The sequence below is a fragment of the Cinclus cinclus genome, chromosome 11 (assembly GCF_963662255.1).
Source record: "Cinclus cinclus chromosome 11, bCinCin1.1, whole genome shotgun sequence".
In the NCBI taxonomy this organism is placed as follows: Eukaryota; Metazoa; Chordata; class Aves; order Passeriformes; family Cinclidae; genus Cinclus; species Cinclus cinclus.
The window spans coordinates 2367999-2381794 of record NC_085056.1 but is presented as its reverse complement, the minus strand read 5'-3'; the positions used below and the strand labels follow the sequence as shown (position 1 = coordinate 2381794).

Here is a 13796-nt window from a genome sequence, read left to right as displayed (position 1 = left end):
GCACCATAGTAACGAGGGCCCGGCTTAATTTGCTTTAAGCAAACGATCAGCCAAGGCGGGGTGGAGAAAGGAGGGGACGGGATGGGGAGGTGGGGGGAGCCTCGCTGGCTCCAGGCACGCACGGGCGCGCTTCCGCGGGCACGCGCTTCCAGCGGGAGCGCGCTTCTCACGGGAGCGCGCCCCTGGCTGGTAGATGTGCGTCTGATTCCCCCCCCCTCTCCCCTCCACTCCTCTCCCCTCCCAGCGCACCCCCGCCCAGCTCCGTCCTTCTCTTCCCAAACTGGTTTTAACACCAAAGTTCACAAGGGCGACGTGTGATATCTCGCCCCTGCAAGAGAAGCCACATCCTGTATGATAATGACCAGCCCTTCAAACAGCTTAAAGATACAGAGGCCATTCCCAGGCGCCCGCTGCCTGCCCCTGCCTCACTGGAGCGTGGGGACAGGGGGCACGGAGGTCACGGTGTCACCCCAAACCCATCCATCCATTCCCAGGGGGCCCCCGCCTGTTCCAGAGCGTAGGGACAGAAGGGCATGGGGGTCACGGTGTCACCCCAAATCCATCCATCCATTCCCAGGAGGCCACTGCCTGCCCTACCTTCACCAGAGCGTGGGCACAAGGGGGAAAAGGGAGTCACAGTGTCACCCCAAACCTATCCAGCCCCATGGCTAGGCATGGATGGTTGGAGGGGGTTTGTGAGAGGTCCTCTGGCTACAAATGCACGTGTGCACACTTCTGCTTCATACACGTGTATGTATGCGCACACAGGTATTAAGTGCACTCCCACCCTGCCAACCGTGCTCCCCAAAATCCCACTCGGCAGAGACAGAGCCTGTGCAAACCTGCACCTTCCTCCTCCCCCTCCTCCCCCGTTAAAATATTGCTTTCCCGATTCCAGGTCGGGGGATTATTGTTATTATGTCTTCTCTTCCTCCCTAACCTACATCTGTCAAGATCGGCGCTGGGAGTATTTCTGGCCCGTCCCCTGAGTCATCGTCGCTCGCGTCCCGCTCCCTCCCAGGCAGCTCCCCTGTGTCACCATGTTCCGTGGGGTGCTGGGAGCTGCTGCTCCCACCCTGGGGTGCTGTTCCACCGTATCCCCCACCCTTGCCAAACCCGCCCCTCACACCTCACTGGTGCACTCTATAATGTCATTGATGGGGTGACACACCTGGGAGTACCCTAAACCCAACACCCCCCCCCCCTGCGTGGGTACAATGGGGAACCCCCCCCCACCACACGCTGGGAAAGCTTTGGAGTCACCACATCACCCAATTCCCACCTGGCTTGCAGAGGGGTTGGATCCGCTGGGTTCAGGCAAGCACCGGGGGACCCCTCCCCTGCTCCCCCCCACCCCACGGCAGGAGCCGTAAAAATTAATTTGCAAACATGTCATTACACAATAGCTGTGCAGGCAATAAACCTGTAATTACAGGCGGCTGGGGGAGCGGGCAGGCAGGGAGGGGAGGGAGGGCAGACCTGCCTGCCAGCTCCGGTTTTGGGGTTTCACCCCCCTCTCCCCCACTCCCCCCTCCGCTCCCTTTATTCATTATGCAAACGAGAATTGCTTCACTCCTGGAAGTCGGGCTCCACTTCAAAGGGGCGCCCTGCCTGCGCTCCCCGCCCTCCTTCCCAAAACCCTCGCACCCCAAACCAGGAGCACCCGTTGCTTGGCCGGCATGGGGAAACCGAGCTCCAGCGGCTTGGGGGCAGCCCCGTTGGGAAACCCTTTGCGACATCGGCCCAACCGAATTATCCGCCACCCTCCTGGGCTGTCGCCGCTCTGCGGGCAGGGCGACCACCCTGCCTCAGTTTACCCACTTACCACCCCCGCGGGACGCCGGGCACCGAACCGAGACACCCGCCCGGGCCACCCAGCAGCCGGCTGGGCCACGCCGCGCCTCGCCCCTCGTTAGCGGGAGAGCCTGACGAGCCTGACCCACTTCCCCGAGCGCCGGGAGGATTAATTGGTTCCTTTGCTCGCGCGAAGCCGCCGGGAGCTGGGGCAGGTGCCAGGCGGGATTAGCAAAGCATGAGAGCGCAGCTCGCGGGGCCAGCCCTGCCCACGCCGCACGGGCATCCCGGATCGCCACCGGGATACCCCTCCCTAGGGATGCTCGGTCTCCCCACGGAATGGGATGCGTCCGTGCTGGGGACATCCAGCCTGTGGCCCCCAGTGGGATGCCCAACCCTAAGGGATGCCTGCTCTAAGGAAACTGAGGCACGGGCTGCGCCACATTCCCTGCAGCCCGGCACCCTGGAAGCATCCAGCAGTGGGGACATAGGATCAAAAGGAGCGAGCGGTCGCCTCCCATCGTAAATAAGCAGCTCAGCGATGATTTCCTGCTCTTGTTGACCTTTGACTATGCAGAATAAAGACATAAATCCATATTTTAAACCCATCTGAGCGCCAGCCAGGCCCACAAAGCCATTTACAGCCTGCGATTTGGACGGGGCAGTGAGCAGGAAAGCGATGGTTTCTCGAGGTGACATTCCCCAGGAGGGAAATGAAGTGTTTTATTTGCAGATATATAGGGCACGGTCGTTCCTCCGCTTCCCCTTCCCTCCGCCCTCGGCTCATAAATAAAACATACGGCCGTGTAACCGGCTAATTACGGGAGGATGGCAAAACCCCGCCGGTCGCTGGGAAAAGAAATCAGCTTTTTAATCAGCCCACTTTCCTCCCCATCTAACTTAAGGAGAAACGGGCATTTCGGGTGCTGGGATGGAGCCTAGACTCTCAGGCGGCTCCTAGGCTCCCTTTGGGGTTGTGCACCCCGATCCCTCAGGGCAGGTTTGGGATTGCTTTGGACTGGGGAGGGTTCAAGCTGCTTCTGGTGTTATGTTTTTTTTTTCCCCTGGCTGGGAAAAGGATGTCTTTGAAAAGTCTAATTGTTCCTTACACATTAGATACATTAATGAGGTCTCTGATCAAGCGGCTGGCTCTCCGGCAAGGAGGCTTCAAGTAGCAATTTTCCATTTGTGTTTCAAATTTTAATGAATGTTCCTGTCTCCGGCTGCGATGCGCGGTGATAATCCGTACGGCTCGGGTCAGCGCCGGAGCAGGGGCTGCCGCACGGGAGGGCTTGTACAAGGGTTTGATTTCTTTGGGGAATAGTTCATACAAAAAATGGTAATGGCAGAAGACAGTCTTCCTTCCCCCTCGGTTACCAGAGCCCAAGAGCTACAAATCAGAGGGTTATTATTTCTTTCCGATGTCCCTAAAGTATCCTATATCTTTAGCAGGAGAGTAAAGTTCAGCCCTGATAAGATTGCGGCGCTGGGTGAGACGCGCTTTGCCTTTCCTCCTGCCTTGTTTTTTCTTCCCTCCACCTCCATCTCCCTCTCCCTCTATCACTGAGGGGGCCAGCAGAGTGTCCCCAGGGCCACCAGCCCACCCCAGGGCCCCCCAGCACCCCACATCCAAGGGCCACATCCAGAACCCACCCCGCCAGGACAAGATTTGTATAACCTTGTTTTGGCATGCCTGCCATTAACTTAATTTAACATCCATATTGCCGCTACTTAATTAAATAGATGAACTCATTTTACATTTGCAAGTCTTAATTCATCCTGAACAAAATTGGCCATGTTTCGTTCTTTCTACGCTACCAGCTCCCCGGAACAAATGACTGCCTTTTGTAGTTAACTGCTAGTACAGGTTAAAAGCTAATTAGCAGCCCGGGTTGGGTGTTAACTTCCTTATTTATCACCCCGGCGCCACTCGGTGAGCAAGGGGGCGAGGGCTGGCACTTCCAGCTTCCTGCGTGGGCTCCTGGTCCCGTGGGGTCGGGGCAGCGGCGCTGGAAGCGTGCGGGATGCACGCGGGGCTCAGGGCACGGTGCCTGACCATGGGGCTCCTGATGCACAGAGGGCTCGGTTTCAGGAGGCCTGGCACATCATCCAGGTGTGTAGGATCCGTAGGGCTCGGCATGTGGAGCATGGGGGATCGGCACATGGTGCTCAGCACACATTCGAGGCATCGCTTTCAGTGTACGATGCTTGACGTGCAGTGCATGGCTGCGTGCGGGGTTTAGCACACCCCACAAGCGGCGTGGCACACGGGACACGGTGCACGACACGTGGCTCGCCGTGGATGATGCACAGGCTGTGACACGCAACGCACAGGGGTCAGCGTGTGGGCCTTGACACGTGTGGCCGTTGTCACAGCGGTGTTCAGTGCATCGCACAGCGCCCAGCCATCACCCAAACATCTCCCTGGAGAGCATCCCTCCACCTCACCACCCCGTCAAGCCGCCATGGGCTCTGCCATGCCCAGCACAACATCCCCAGAGGTATCAGGGGAGAGGCCCCGAAGCAAGCACCACCCTGGTTTTCCAAGCACACTCCCACGCAGGCACACCCAGGGGTGTCCAGAGCACACGTGTGGTGTGCTGAGCCTCACCATATCCCACCCCCGTGCCCTCTGTGTGACGGGGGGCACGGCAGGGCTGGGGAACACATGGGGACCCCAGCAGCAAGGCGGCCGGGCTGCGCTGAGCCTGGCAGGAAGCCGCTCCAGGAAGGCTCATCTGGTTTGACTAACAAATCGCTAACTGCTTCCCCCGAGGCAGGTGGAAGGAAACAAGCTCCGTGGCTGTAAACAACGCCCCCGGCCCCCTGCTTCCCACCCACGGCCCCCCATAGCCCTCCCCAAGCACTGGCCAGGGGCAGGCTGAGACAGAAAACACTTGTGCAACACCTCCTTCATGCTCTGATGCAAGCCCTGCCAGGGGGACAGGGCCCCCCCACAGCTCCCGTCAGGATCCCAGGGAAGCTGGCACCCCGGGCAGGGCGTGGGGTGACGCAGAGCTTGCGCCAGCCCAGGCTGGCCCTGCAGGACAACACCTCCATGACTCAAGGGGACGAGCCTAGGTGGTGGCACAGGGCAGCCAGGGGCAAAGCCCACCATGCTGGTGACGCTGAGGTCCCTCTGCCAGCATCAGCCAGTGCAGGTGACCCCAAAGAGCAGCGTGCTCAGGAGAGGCGACCATTGCTGATGGCAGTTGTCACCGCCGGTGATGTCCAGCCCTGCTAACGGGGACTTGGCGGAGGCGTCGTGGGGACAAAGTGCTGGGAGGGGACTGATAGGCATCTCCCTGGCCTTGTAAACCGATCTGCCCCCACCTGCTGAAATAACAGCGAGGGGAGGCAGCTCTGGTTACCGGCAGTGCCGGGGACCGGCTGGGTGCCAGCGCCCTTGGCCGAGGGCCAGGCAGCTCGGCAGGCACCGAGCGGGGACCCCCGTGTTCCCCCCTTGCCAAAGGCACCGCACGGAGCTGCTCGTCCCGCTCCCCGGCGTCACCACCCCGCCTGCTCCCTCCCCACCCGGTATTTCAGGTCTGACACCCAAGCCGGCGCCTTCGGGAGCCAGCGGTCCCACAGGGACATCACCCCTGCCCGGGGCCACCGCTGTGGGGATGACACCAGCCACGCCGCGTAGGAGCAGGAATAATTCTCCAGGTTATCCCAAGCGGTTTTGGCTGCTCTTTGGCACAGAGAGGGGTCAGAGCATCCGGCAGCACCAGAATGAGGAGGCACCGTGGCCAAAAAAGCAAAGCCTGGTGGCTGGATCCAGCCCCTTTGGGAGGAGGGATAAGCACTGCCAAGTCCCCTTGCTCCCCCCAAGGCCCCACCAGGACCCCATCCCAAATCCCTGCCATCAGCAGAAGCGAAGGAGCGGGGCCATAGGGAGCGAGGGTGATAGATAACAGCCCTCTGTGCCGGAGAGATAAATAGCCCCAGCAGCGCCAAGCTGTACTCGGCCAGAAGCTAATAGGGGCTGTCAGGGCGGTTTAGAGGAGCAGAGCATCGTTTCGGGGCCTGGCTGGGAGGACGCCGAGGGGAAGTGACAAGGAAGCTGAGCAGAAAGCGACAGGCAGTACACAAAGAGCATGTCCTCTGTAAGTGGTGATAAACCTTGGAAAAAAAAGAGAAAAGCTAAATCAGTTGTTTAGCCGATGTACCACATGCTGACAGGGCAAATGTGAAGGCTTTTATGGCCACATGGGTTTTCATTTGCAGTTATTCATAGCGGAGCCGGGCGCTTTATCTCACTTTACATTATGTGCAACCACAATGCAGACACTTGCACCGCAACGCATTGCCTCCCTGGAAAATATTAATATGTAAATGTCAAGCTCAGAGGGCAGTGAGGGAACGGCAGGCAGGGAGCAGGCCGGGAGATAAAACCTGCCCTGGAAGGGAGGGGGGCGAGCAGGACCCCCATCCCACACCCTTGGGTGTGCAGGAAGGGGGAGACACAGTGGGGACGGAGCGTGCAGAGAGGAGCTCGGTGTGCGTTTTGTGTGTGGGCACACGTGTGTGCACAATGCACAGCCTCAGCTGAGAGGGATGTGTGTGTGTGTGTGAGCACAAACACATGTGCACAACATCCCTCAGCAGAGAGGTACGAATTTCTGTGTGTGCACTCACACGCGTGTGCACCACACCTCCTCTGCAGCACAGGCTGCGCACGTGCGTCACCTCTGCAGGAGGACAGACAACCTCGGTGACCCGCCACGTCTCACAATCCATGGACAACCCCCACAACTCCACACCTGAGCACCCCTATGCACCCACAATAACCCTGGGGAGCCATGCCCATCCCGAGGGATGTGTGGCAAAGCCACGGACCACCACGCCGGGCTGGGAGGTAGCCCAGGCCGGGCAGAGCGCGCCGGCGCGGCGTGCCAGCGCCTGCACAGCCCCGGTGGGCAGCGCTCCAGCCATGCCTGCTGTTCCTGGGCTCCATTCCTCTCCAAGAGCCTCCAGCCCCGGGGTAGTGCCAGACTGACAGCCTGGAGGCTATTTATTCGCAGGCAGAGGCAGCGGGAGCTGCTGGCGGATGCAGCCGCCTTTGTCCTACAGGGAAGTTTGCTCCCTGCCTCCTGCCTGCCCCCCATCTCCCCTGGCTTTTCACCTCCACACCCCGATGCACCATCCAAAACGCAGGGAGGCATTTGGGTGAGTTCCCAGCCCGGGGCTCCCAGCCCCGATGCCCACTGTGCCATGGCAGGACTCGCCACAAGGCCTTGGCACACAGGGACACCAGGCAGCTGCCACGCTCCCCCTGCCCCAGCAGCCCTCAGCATCACCCAGTCAGACCAAGGCACTGGAAGTGGCACCCCAAAAGTGGTGGGGGTAGGAGGAGAGGGGCACCCACCCCTGGGTTTTGCTCCTTGGCACGGTGCCTGCCAAGGGTGGGGGGTACCTCTGAAACGCAGCGCCCTTGGCCGTTACCAGGAGAATCGCTGGCAGCCAGCGCTGGCACAGGGACAAGCCTGGGAGGGAGGTGGCCCCCCAGCACCTCAGGGAAGGGAACAATCCCTGGGCATTTCTTTTTTGGCAGGCCCCGGGTGCCCCCCCTCTGCACCCCCCCCCCCCCCATCCTCCTCCCGCGCTCGGGCGCGGGGACACAATTAAATCAGTGCTCTGCTAACAATCTGCCAGCTAATAAGACATTTTCCTCCCTCTCCCTCCTCCCCCCCACTCCACCCCAATCCATGTGTGATGGGAGCGCTTTGATATGAGAGTGGACTCTAATGGGTTCGGTGTAAGGGAGCCTTAATTTATTACGTGCCTGTAATTGATGTTTGTATAAAGTAGCTCTTACAGCTCCTCAGAGCGGGAGATGAAAAGCAATCAGTCAGCCATTTGCCTCCAAAGGAAGGAGAGAGGAGAAGACAGACAGCGAGAAAGAACCAGACATACTCATCAAGCCTGGAGAAAAACCCAGAAAACAAGGGAACAAACAAAATCACCCCCACACAGCCTCACCAGCGGCTCTGGCACCTCTGGGTATCACCATCAGCATCCCTGGGTACCACCACCAGCATCTCTGGATATCACTGCTGGCATCCCTGGGTATCAGCATCAACATCCCTGGGTAGTGCTGCCAGCAGCCCTGGGTACCACTGCCAGCACCCTTGAGTATTAGTGCAAGCATCTCTGGGAACTGCTGCCAGCATCCCTGGGTACCACCGCCAGCATCCCTGGGTACAACCCTGGCTACTAGCTGCCACAATCCTGGGTACCTCACCACCCCAACATTCCCAGAGCCAGATCCTGGCAGGAATGCTGGGGACAGGAGCCTCGTGGAGTCCTGGCAGGGCAGGATGAGACCCCCTCCCGCGCCAGCCGGGGCTGATTAGGCTGCAGCAGCCGGTGCTGAGCTGCTCTAATGACGGCGGGCGCTGGGGAGTCACGTGCTGCCCAGCGCCGGCTGGGGAGCCGTACGTCACCGGCCCCGGCAAAAAATCGGTGCTAAATTGAATCAATCCATCTTGGAAATGGCTCTTGTCAGCCAGTGTCAGGGAGAGCGTCTGCAGAAGAGGGATCAGGCGGGGGCAGGCCGGCAAGGGCCAGGCGGGCGGCACTGCTGAGCGTCTCCTGACCCCCACATATGTTGGATATAGGGGGTCCTCCTGCTGTCGTGGGGGGAAGAGCAGGATGGGATCCTTCATCTATCCAGCAGGAAAAGAAGAGCCTGGAGCAGGCTGCATGCCTCAGTTTCCCCACACTCCGTGATGCTCCATCTGGTGAAGGAGGGCAGCTCTACAGCAGGAAAAACCCCAGGAGGGTTGGAGACCCCCCCAGTGCCCACGTGCATCCCAACATGTGCCCAGGGCAAAGTGTGCCAAGCCGGGAAGGACGATTCCACACCAGAGAGACAAAGACGCCGGCACTTGACACAAATATAGATGGATCCTCAGAGTACGGACCCTGCAGCCTGGCAAATTAAAACGTAGCGCGAAAGGGGGGACGGAAACAGCCCTGGTGATTGATTTTCCATCCAGACATTCAAACCAACCGAATATGTCACCCAGACAAGCCCTCGGAAAGCGGCGGCAAGCCCAGATTTATCCTCCACTTGGACTGGAGACCATCAATCCCTATCCAACCCTGGGAAATGGCTTCACGCCCCTGCCTTCCCATCATCCCATCCCTGGGCCAGCAGGTGGGATGGGCACCACGATGGGAAGAAGGGGTGCAGGAGCCATCACTGCGCCAGGAAAGAGGATCCAGGCACAGGGACGCATACCCAGGCTGCTAACGAAGGCAATTAGAGGGGAAAGCATCCCTCGCACCGCTTCTCCTAATTAAGAACCATCCAATTCCCCAACCCGCCTGTTCCCCGGCTCCGGTACAGCCTGTTATTTACCTGCAGCTAATAGGTTGGGCGCAGCTAATGATAGTCTTGTATCAAATGGCTGGATCTTGGCTTCTGACAGCTTTAAAGACCCGTCTCAGGGACACGAGGGTTTCTAATTACGGGGTTCGTCACGGGAAGGCTGGGTTCAACGCCAGTCACTCTCCCCGGGTGACATTTCTGCCCGGATTGGAAATCTAAACACAGCCCAGCCAGTTAAGGTTAAAAATACGGCGCTTGACAAGACAAGGGATCATAATTTGGGTCACCGCCGGGTTTAATTAATTGGAATGGAGCAATCAAAGCACAGCGTGCGGTAATTACAGCCCCGGCTGGGGCAGGGCTGGGGGAGGCGGCTGAAGGGATGGGGGGGATGCTCCCCACCGTGGGGACGGGCAGGGAGGCATCGCCCTCGCCCCGGGGTGCAGGCAGGCATCGCGTGCAAGGAGCAGGCGGGGCAGGCAGGCAGGGAGACGCGAGGGAAAGCGAGCTGGGAGCTTCCAAGCACGCCATTCCCAGCGGACCACACTCCAGCCCCGCAGGAATCCCGGCCGGGAAAAGCGGGTTCCATCCCCAGTGTCCCCATCCCCGCAGTGCCCACGCGGCTGCAGCCCAGGCTCCCAGGCACCACCGCGGCTCCGCTACGAGTGATTTATTTTCACCAATTACCAGGGCACTTTTCCCTTCGCCAGGACCACGCTTAATTGATTGGAACCTATTGAAAACAAATTAACCGGCACTGGGGCGTAGGGACCTGTTTATGGTTCCTCCGTGGGGCAGCGGGGAGGACATGTGAGTGGCTCTGATACGTGGGTGATGTACACGTAGGATCAGGGGAGGAAGGTGAGGCAACCCAAATATCCCCCGAAATATCTCCAGCACTGCTCGCTGGCTCCTCTGCGATGATGAATGCTGATGTGCAAGGGGAAACTGAGGCACAGAGCAGCATGGAGCTCACATCCTGGCACTTCCTTGCTGGAAAAACTCTCCGTGGCACGGACTGGACTGAAATGTTCCTCGCCACCACAGCGCCCCGGAGGAGGGACGCTCACAACAGTGACCCCATTAAGCAAACCCAGCTAGCATTAATTTGACCCCATCCGCCGTGCGCTAATCAGCTGTAACCGTGGCACCCAGCTCAATCCAAATTGATTTACCGAGGCTGGAAATGGATACAAATGTGATTAAAGGCTTTTTATTTTCCATAGGTCCCCTCTAAAATGATTTAAATCAATTGCTACGTGCAGGGTCCTCTTCCTCCTCCCCGGTCGACCCCACGGCGCCGCGCTGTCGGCCGGGGCGAGAAGGGGGGGAAGAATAACACCCCACTTTCCACATCTGCCCTACAAAACCCAACCAGAGGGGAGCAGCACCCCAATTTCCCCCGCTGACCTACCCACACCCCTCGCTGGACCCCTCACATCCTTCATGGGAGGGATGCCGGCGCGCCGGGCGGCCCTGGCGAGCGATCAAAGCGCATTAGGCTGAGCGCCGATGCGCGCCCGTTGTTCGTCAATTATTCAAACAATAATTGCACCCTTATTTAAAGTCTAGTCTTGCGTGCGCGGCACTGCAGGCTGCCAAGGCCCACGTTAGATTTACACCCCCGGCGCGCTCCCGCCGCCAATTAATTAAGCAAACACATTCCTCCGCACGCTCTCAGGTGTGCAACCTGCCCAGCTCAGGTTCAGCCCGGCAGCACTGACACAGCCCCACCTGGGCGAGGGGTCACAGGCCCTGGGGAGCCCTATTAGGGCTCCCTGTTTTTAGGATTTCCCTAAGGATGGCTGCTCTCGCCCTGCTTGAAAGCTGGTTAAAGATTAAGCAGTCTCCTCATCTGCCTCCCCATGAATTTTCCCAAATTTGGGGGGGGGGGGGGAAAGCAAGGAGGAGGGGGTTGACACCAGCATCCATTGTTAGGGGCACCCCTCGTCCCCAGCAGTCCCTAACGAGAGGGGAGGCTGGGAGTGACAGTCACCAAGAGGTCAATTCATTCATCTGGCCATGTTATTACAAGTCCAAATTTATTGTCACCGGGCCACATTAGCGCTGGCACGGAGGACGCGAGGTTGCACCCCTACTGAATAAGCAGATAAATGAAAGACATCTGGAGAGCAGAATGAAGGGGCAGATTATTAATGCTGAAATTTAGAAGCCAAGGTCTAAGCCACGAATCCATCAGCGCAACCAGTTATGTCCAATAAATTAGGAGAGATAAGGATTGAAGGATGGTATATTAAAGGGAACATTCATTTCTGAACTGGCACGAGGGCTTGCAGGCATCCTGGCTCTGCAGGGTTAACCCTTAGTGGGCAGGGATGTGGGATGTGACAGGGCTGGGGAGGCCCATGGTCCCTGCACAGAGCCCACGATGCCACCAGCTGCCTGATGTGGGGTTGTCCCCAGTGCTCACAAGGGGGTGTGAAGGAGGGTGCACCCCAACGGAATGGGCATGATGATGGAGGTGCAAGGTGAAGCTGGCACGGGAGGAGCACAGGGCATCCCATAACCACTGGGCATGGAGCACAGTGGACCCCAGCCTTTCCTGCAGCCCATCCATCCTCCCCAATTAAGGGGGGCCTGGGGGTCTGCGTGGCTCCTCACAGCATCTGTGACCTCTGTCCCTGGGCTGGGGTTCAGCTGGCCCTGACGGTTCTCTGGGGACTCATTGCCATGGGCGACAGGTAAGGACTGAGGGGACAGAGACTGTCCGGCCACCCCATCCCCAGGCTGGACAGCTGTCACCAGGAATTGTCCCCCTATTCCTCCTCCTTTGGCTTCCTCCCACCCACAGCCCCCACCCCACCCCACCCCACCCCACCCCACCCCACCCCACAGGTCCCACCACGCCAGCACCTTCCAATTCTGCCTGCCTCAGCTTCCCTAATGGCATCACAACAGGATGGCAGGATCTGGCTACCTGAGAACACTTTTGTCCCTATCCTGCTGATGTGAGGCTGCAGCCTGGCACCTCCAGGACACGTTTTTCCCTGGGGAAAGCAAGGGGGCACAGCAGGCCAGGGACCCACGACCTCCTCAGTGGCACAGCCCCGGGAACGAGTGAGCACCTCCATGTCATGATGTCTGGAAGGGGAGAAATCAGGATTTTTTGCTCCCAAGCATGCAGCTTGGCTAGGTGACTGCTCAGCAGTGAGGCCACCCACCTGTGTCTCCCTTTGGCACCCCACAAACAGCATTTTGGAGGAGAGATGTGCTAAGACAGGGAGATGATGGCAAAACAGGGGGCTCCTTGATGCTGGTCCCTCCTGGCCCAGCAGCAAAGGGATGTAGGGCAGGAAGGCACACAGGGACACAGGGCCCCCCAACATTGACCTGGCCCCCACAACACCAACTGAGCCCCCAGTTCAGTCCCAAGCCTTCTCAGCACTCACACAGCTCCAGCCTCCCCATTGCTCCCAGCAGTTTCAGCATGCCCAGTGCTCCCACCAGTTTCAGCATCTCTCCCCCCCTCCCCACGGTTGCTCCCGAGCAAATTTCAACCAGCCTCATCTGGCATCTGAGGGATTTGGGATTTGTTTAAGCTCTTTTCACCCTCTGGACTTTAATCGGCGCGTTTGCCTGACCTCCAGCCCCAGTGCAACCCCGGCTGTGCCGGCGGTGCTGCCTGAGGGTCCCAGCTCGGGGCGATTCCCAGCTCCAAAGCCTGGGGCTGCCCCCAGGATAGCTGGGATTAGCTATCAAATAACTTTGCATTTAAACCCTTTTTAACAGGGCTGGAGGTCGGGAGGGTAAGGGCAGAGGTTAAGCCTGGCCACGGCCGGGCGCTGACCCCGCAGCCGGGGACGCCGGAGAAGGGACGGGGCGGCACACGGGGCCAGGGGGTGTGGGACCCTCGCTCAGGCCATGCCACCCACCTCCCCTTGCACGGTGGGGAGGCATTGGGGTGTCCCCACAGGAGAAGGTGTCCCCACAGGAGGGGTGTCCCCACAGCCCCCAGTCTCACCACCCCCATCACTTACTGAGGCTCTGCAGCAAAGACGACCAGCTCTTCATCTCCAACATGATGGGGGTCCCGTGCCCCCCTCCCCAGGTCGGTGCTCAGGCTGCTAGGGGGGCCCAGGATCGGTCCCACACCCCGGCAGTGGGAGGCACAGCCCGGGCACTGAGCCGCCAGCGGGTGACAGCGACCATTTTATTGCCTTTTAACTCTGCCTGCGTGGCTCTGGCGCGCTCATCCTCCCCCTCCCCGCTTCCCAGGCTGGTCCTGAGTTGGGGAGCTTTGCTTTTCACTCCGTTCCCTCCTCCTCCCTCCTTGCACTTGATAGCAGCCTTGTCAAGACCGCCGAGCTGCGCTGACCCCTGCCCTGGTGCTGCTAATTAAGGCGGCACAGTGACAGCCCCAGTGCCTCGCCAGCGCGCCGTGGCACCGCTGCTCCTAATTGGAGACGCTTTTGAGTCCTCAAAAACCATCCAGTTGGGGCTGGGGGTCCTCGGGGGGTGCTGCACCCATGCTAGGGGGTGATGCTGCAGGGAGATGCAGCGCCCAGCCTGCACCCATCAAGCATCCTGGATACTGAGATCTCAGAAATTATCGAGAAGCCGATGCAAAATTCGATATAAAGACCCTAAAGTCAGGAGGAAAATGGGACTGGGATGGATGAAGGTGAGCAATTCCCTCGGGAGC

The 13796-nt window shown here is 59.3% G+C and overlaps 1 protein-coding gene across 5 annotated transcripts in view; it reads right to left on the bottom strand.

The window, feature by feature from the left end:
• The window catches only part of GSE1 (Gse1 coiled-coil protein), a 61821-nt gene that overhangs the window by 30551 nt on the left and 17474 nt on the right, over positions 1-13796 (bottom strand). Inside the window, exon 1 of one of the 5 annotated variants that reach the window (XM_062499800.1) lies at positions 1826-1880. The exons of the other annotated variants lie outside the window; for them this stretch is intronic. The gene's annotated coding sequence lies outside the window, so the exon portion shown is untranslated. Of the gene's footprint in view, positions 1-1825; positions 1881-13796 lie in introns of those variants that run through there. 5 annotated transcript variants of the gene reach the window in all.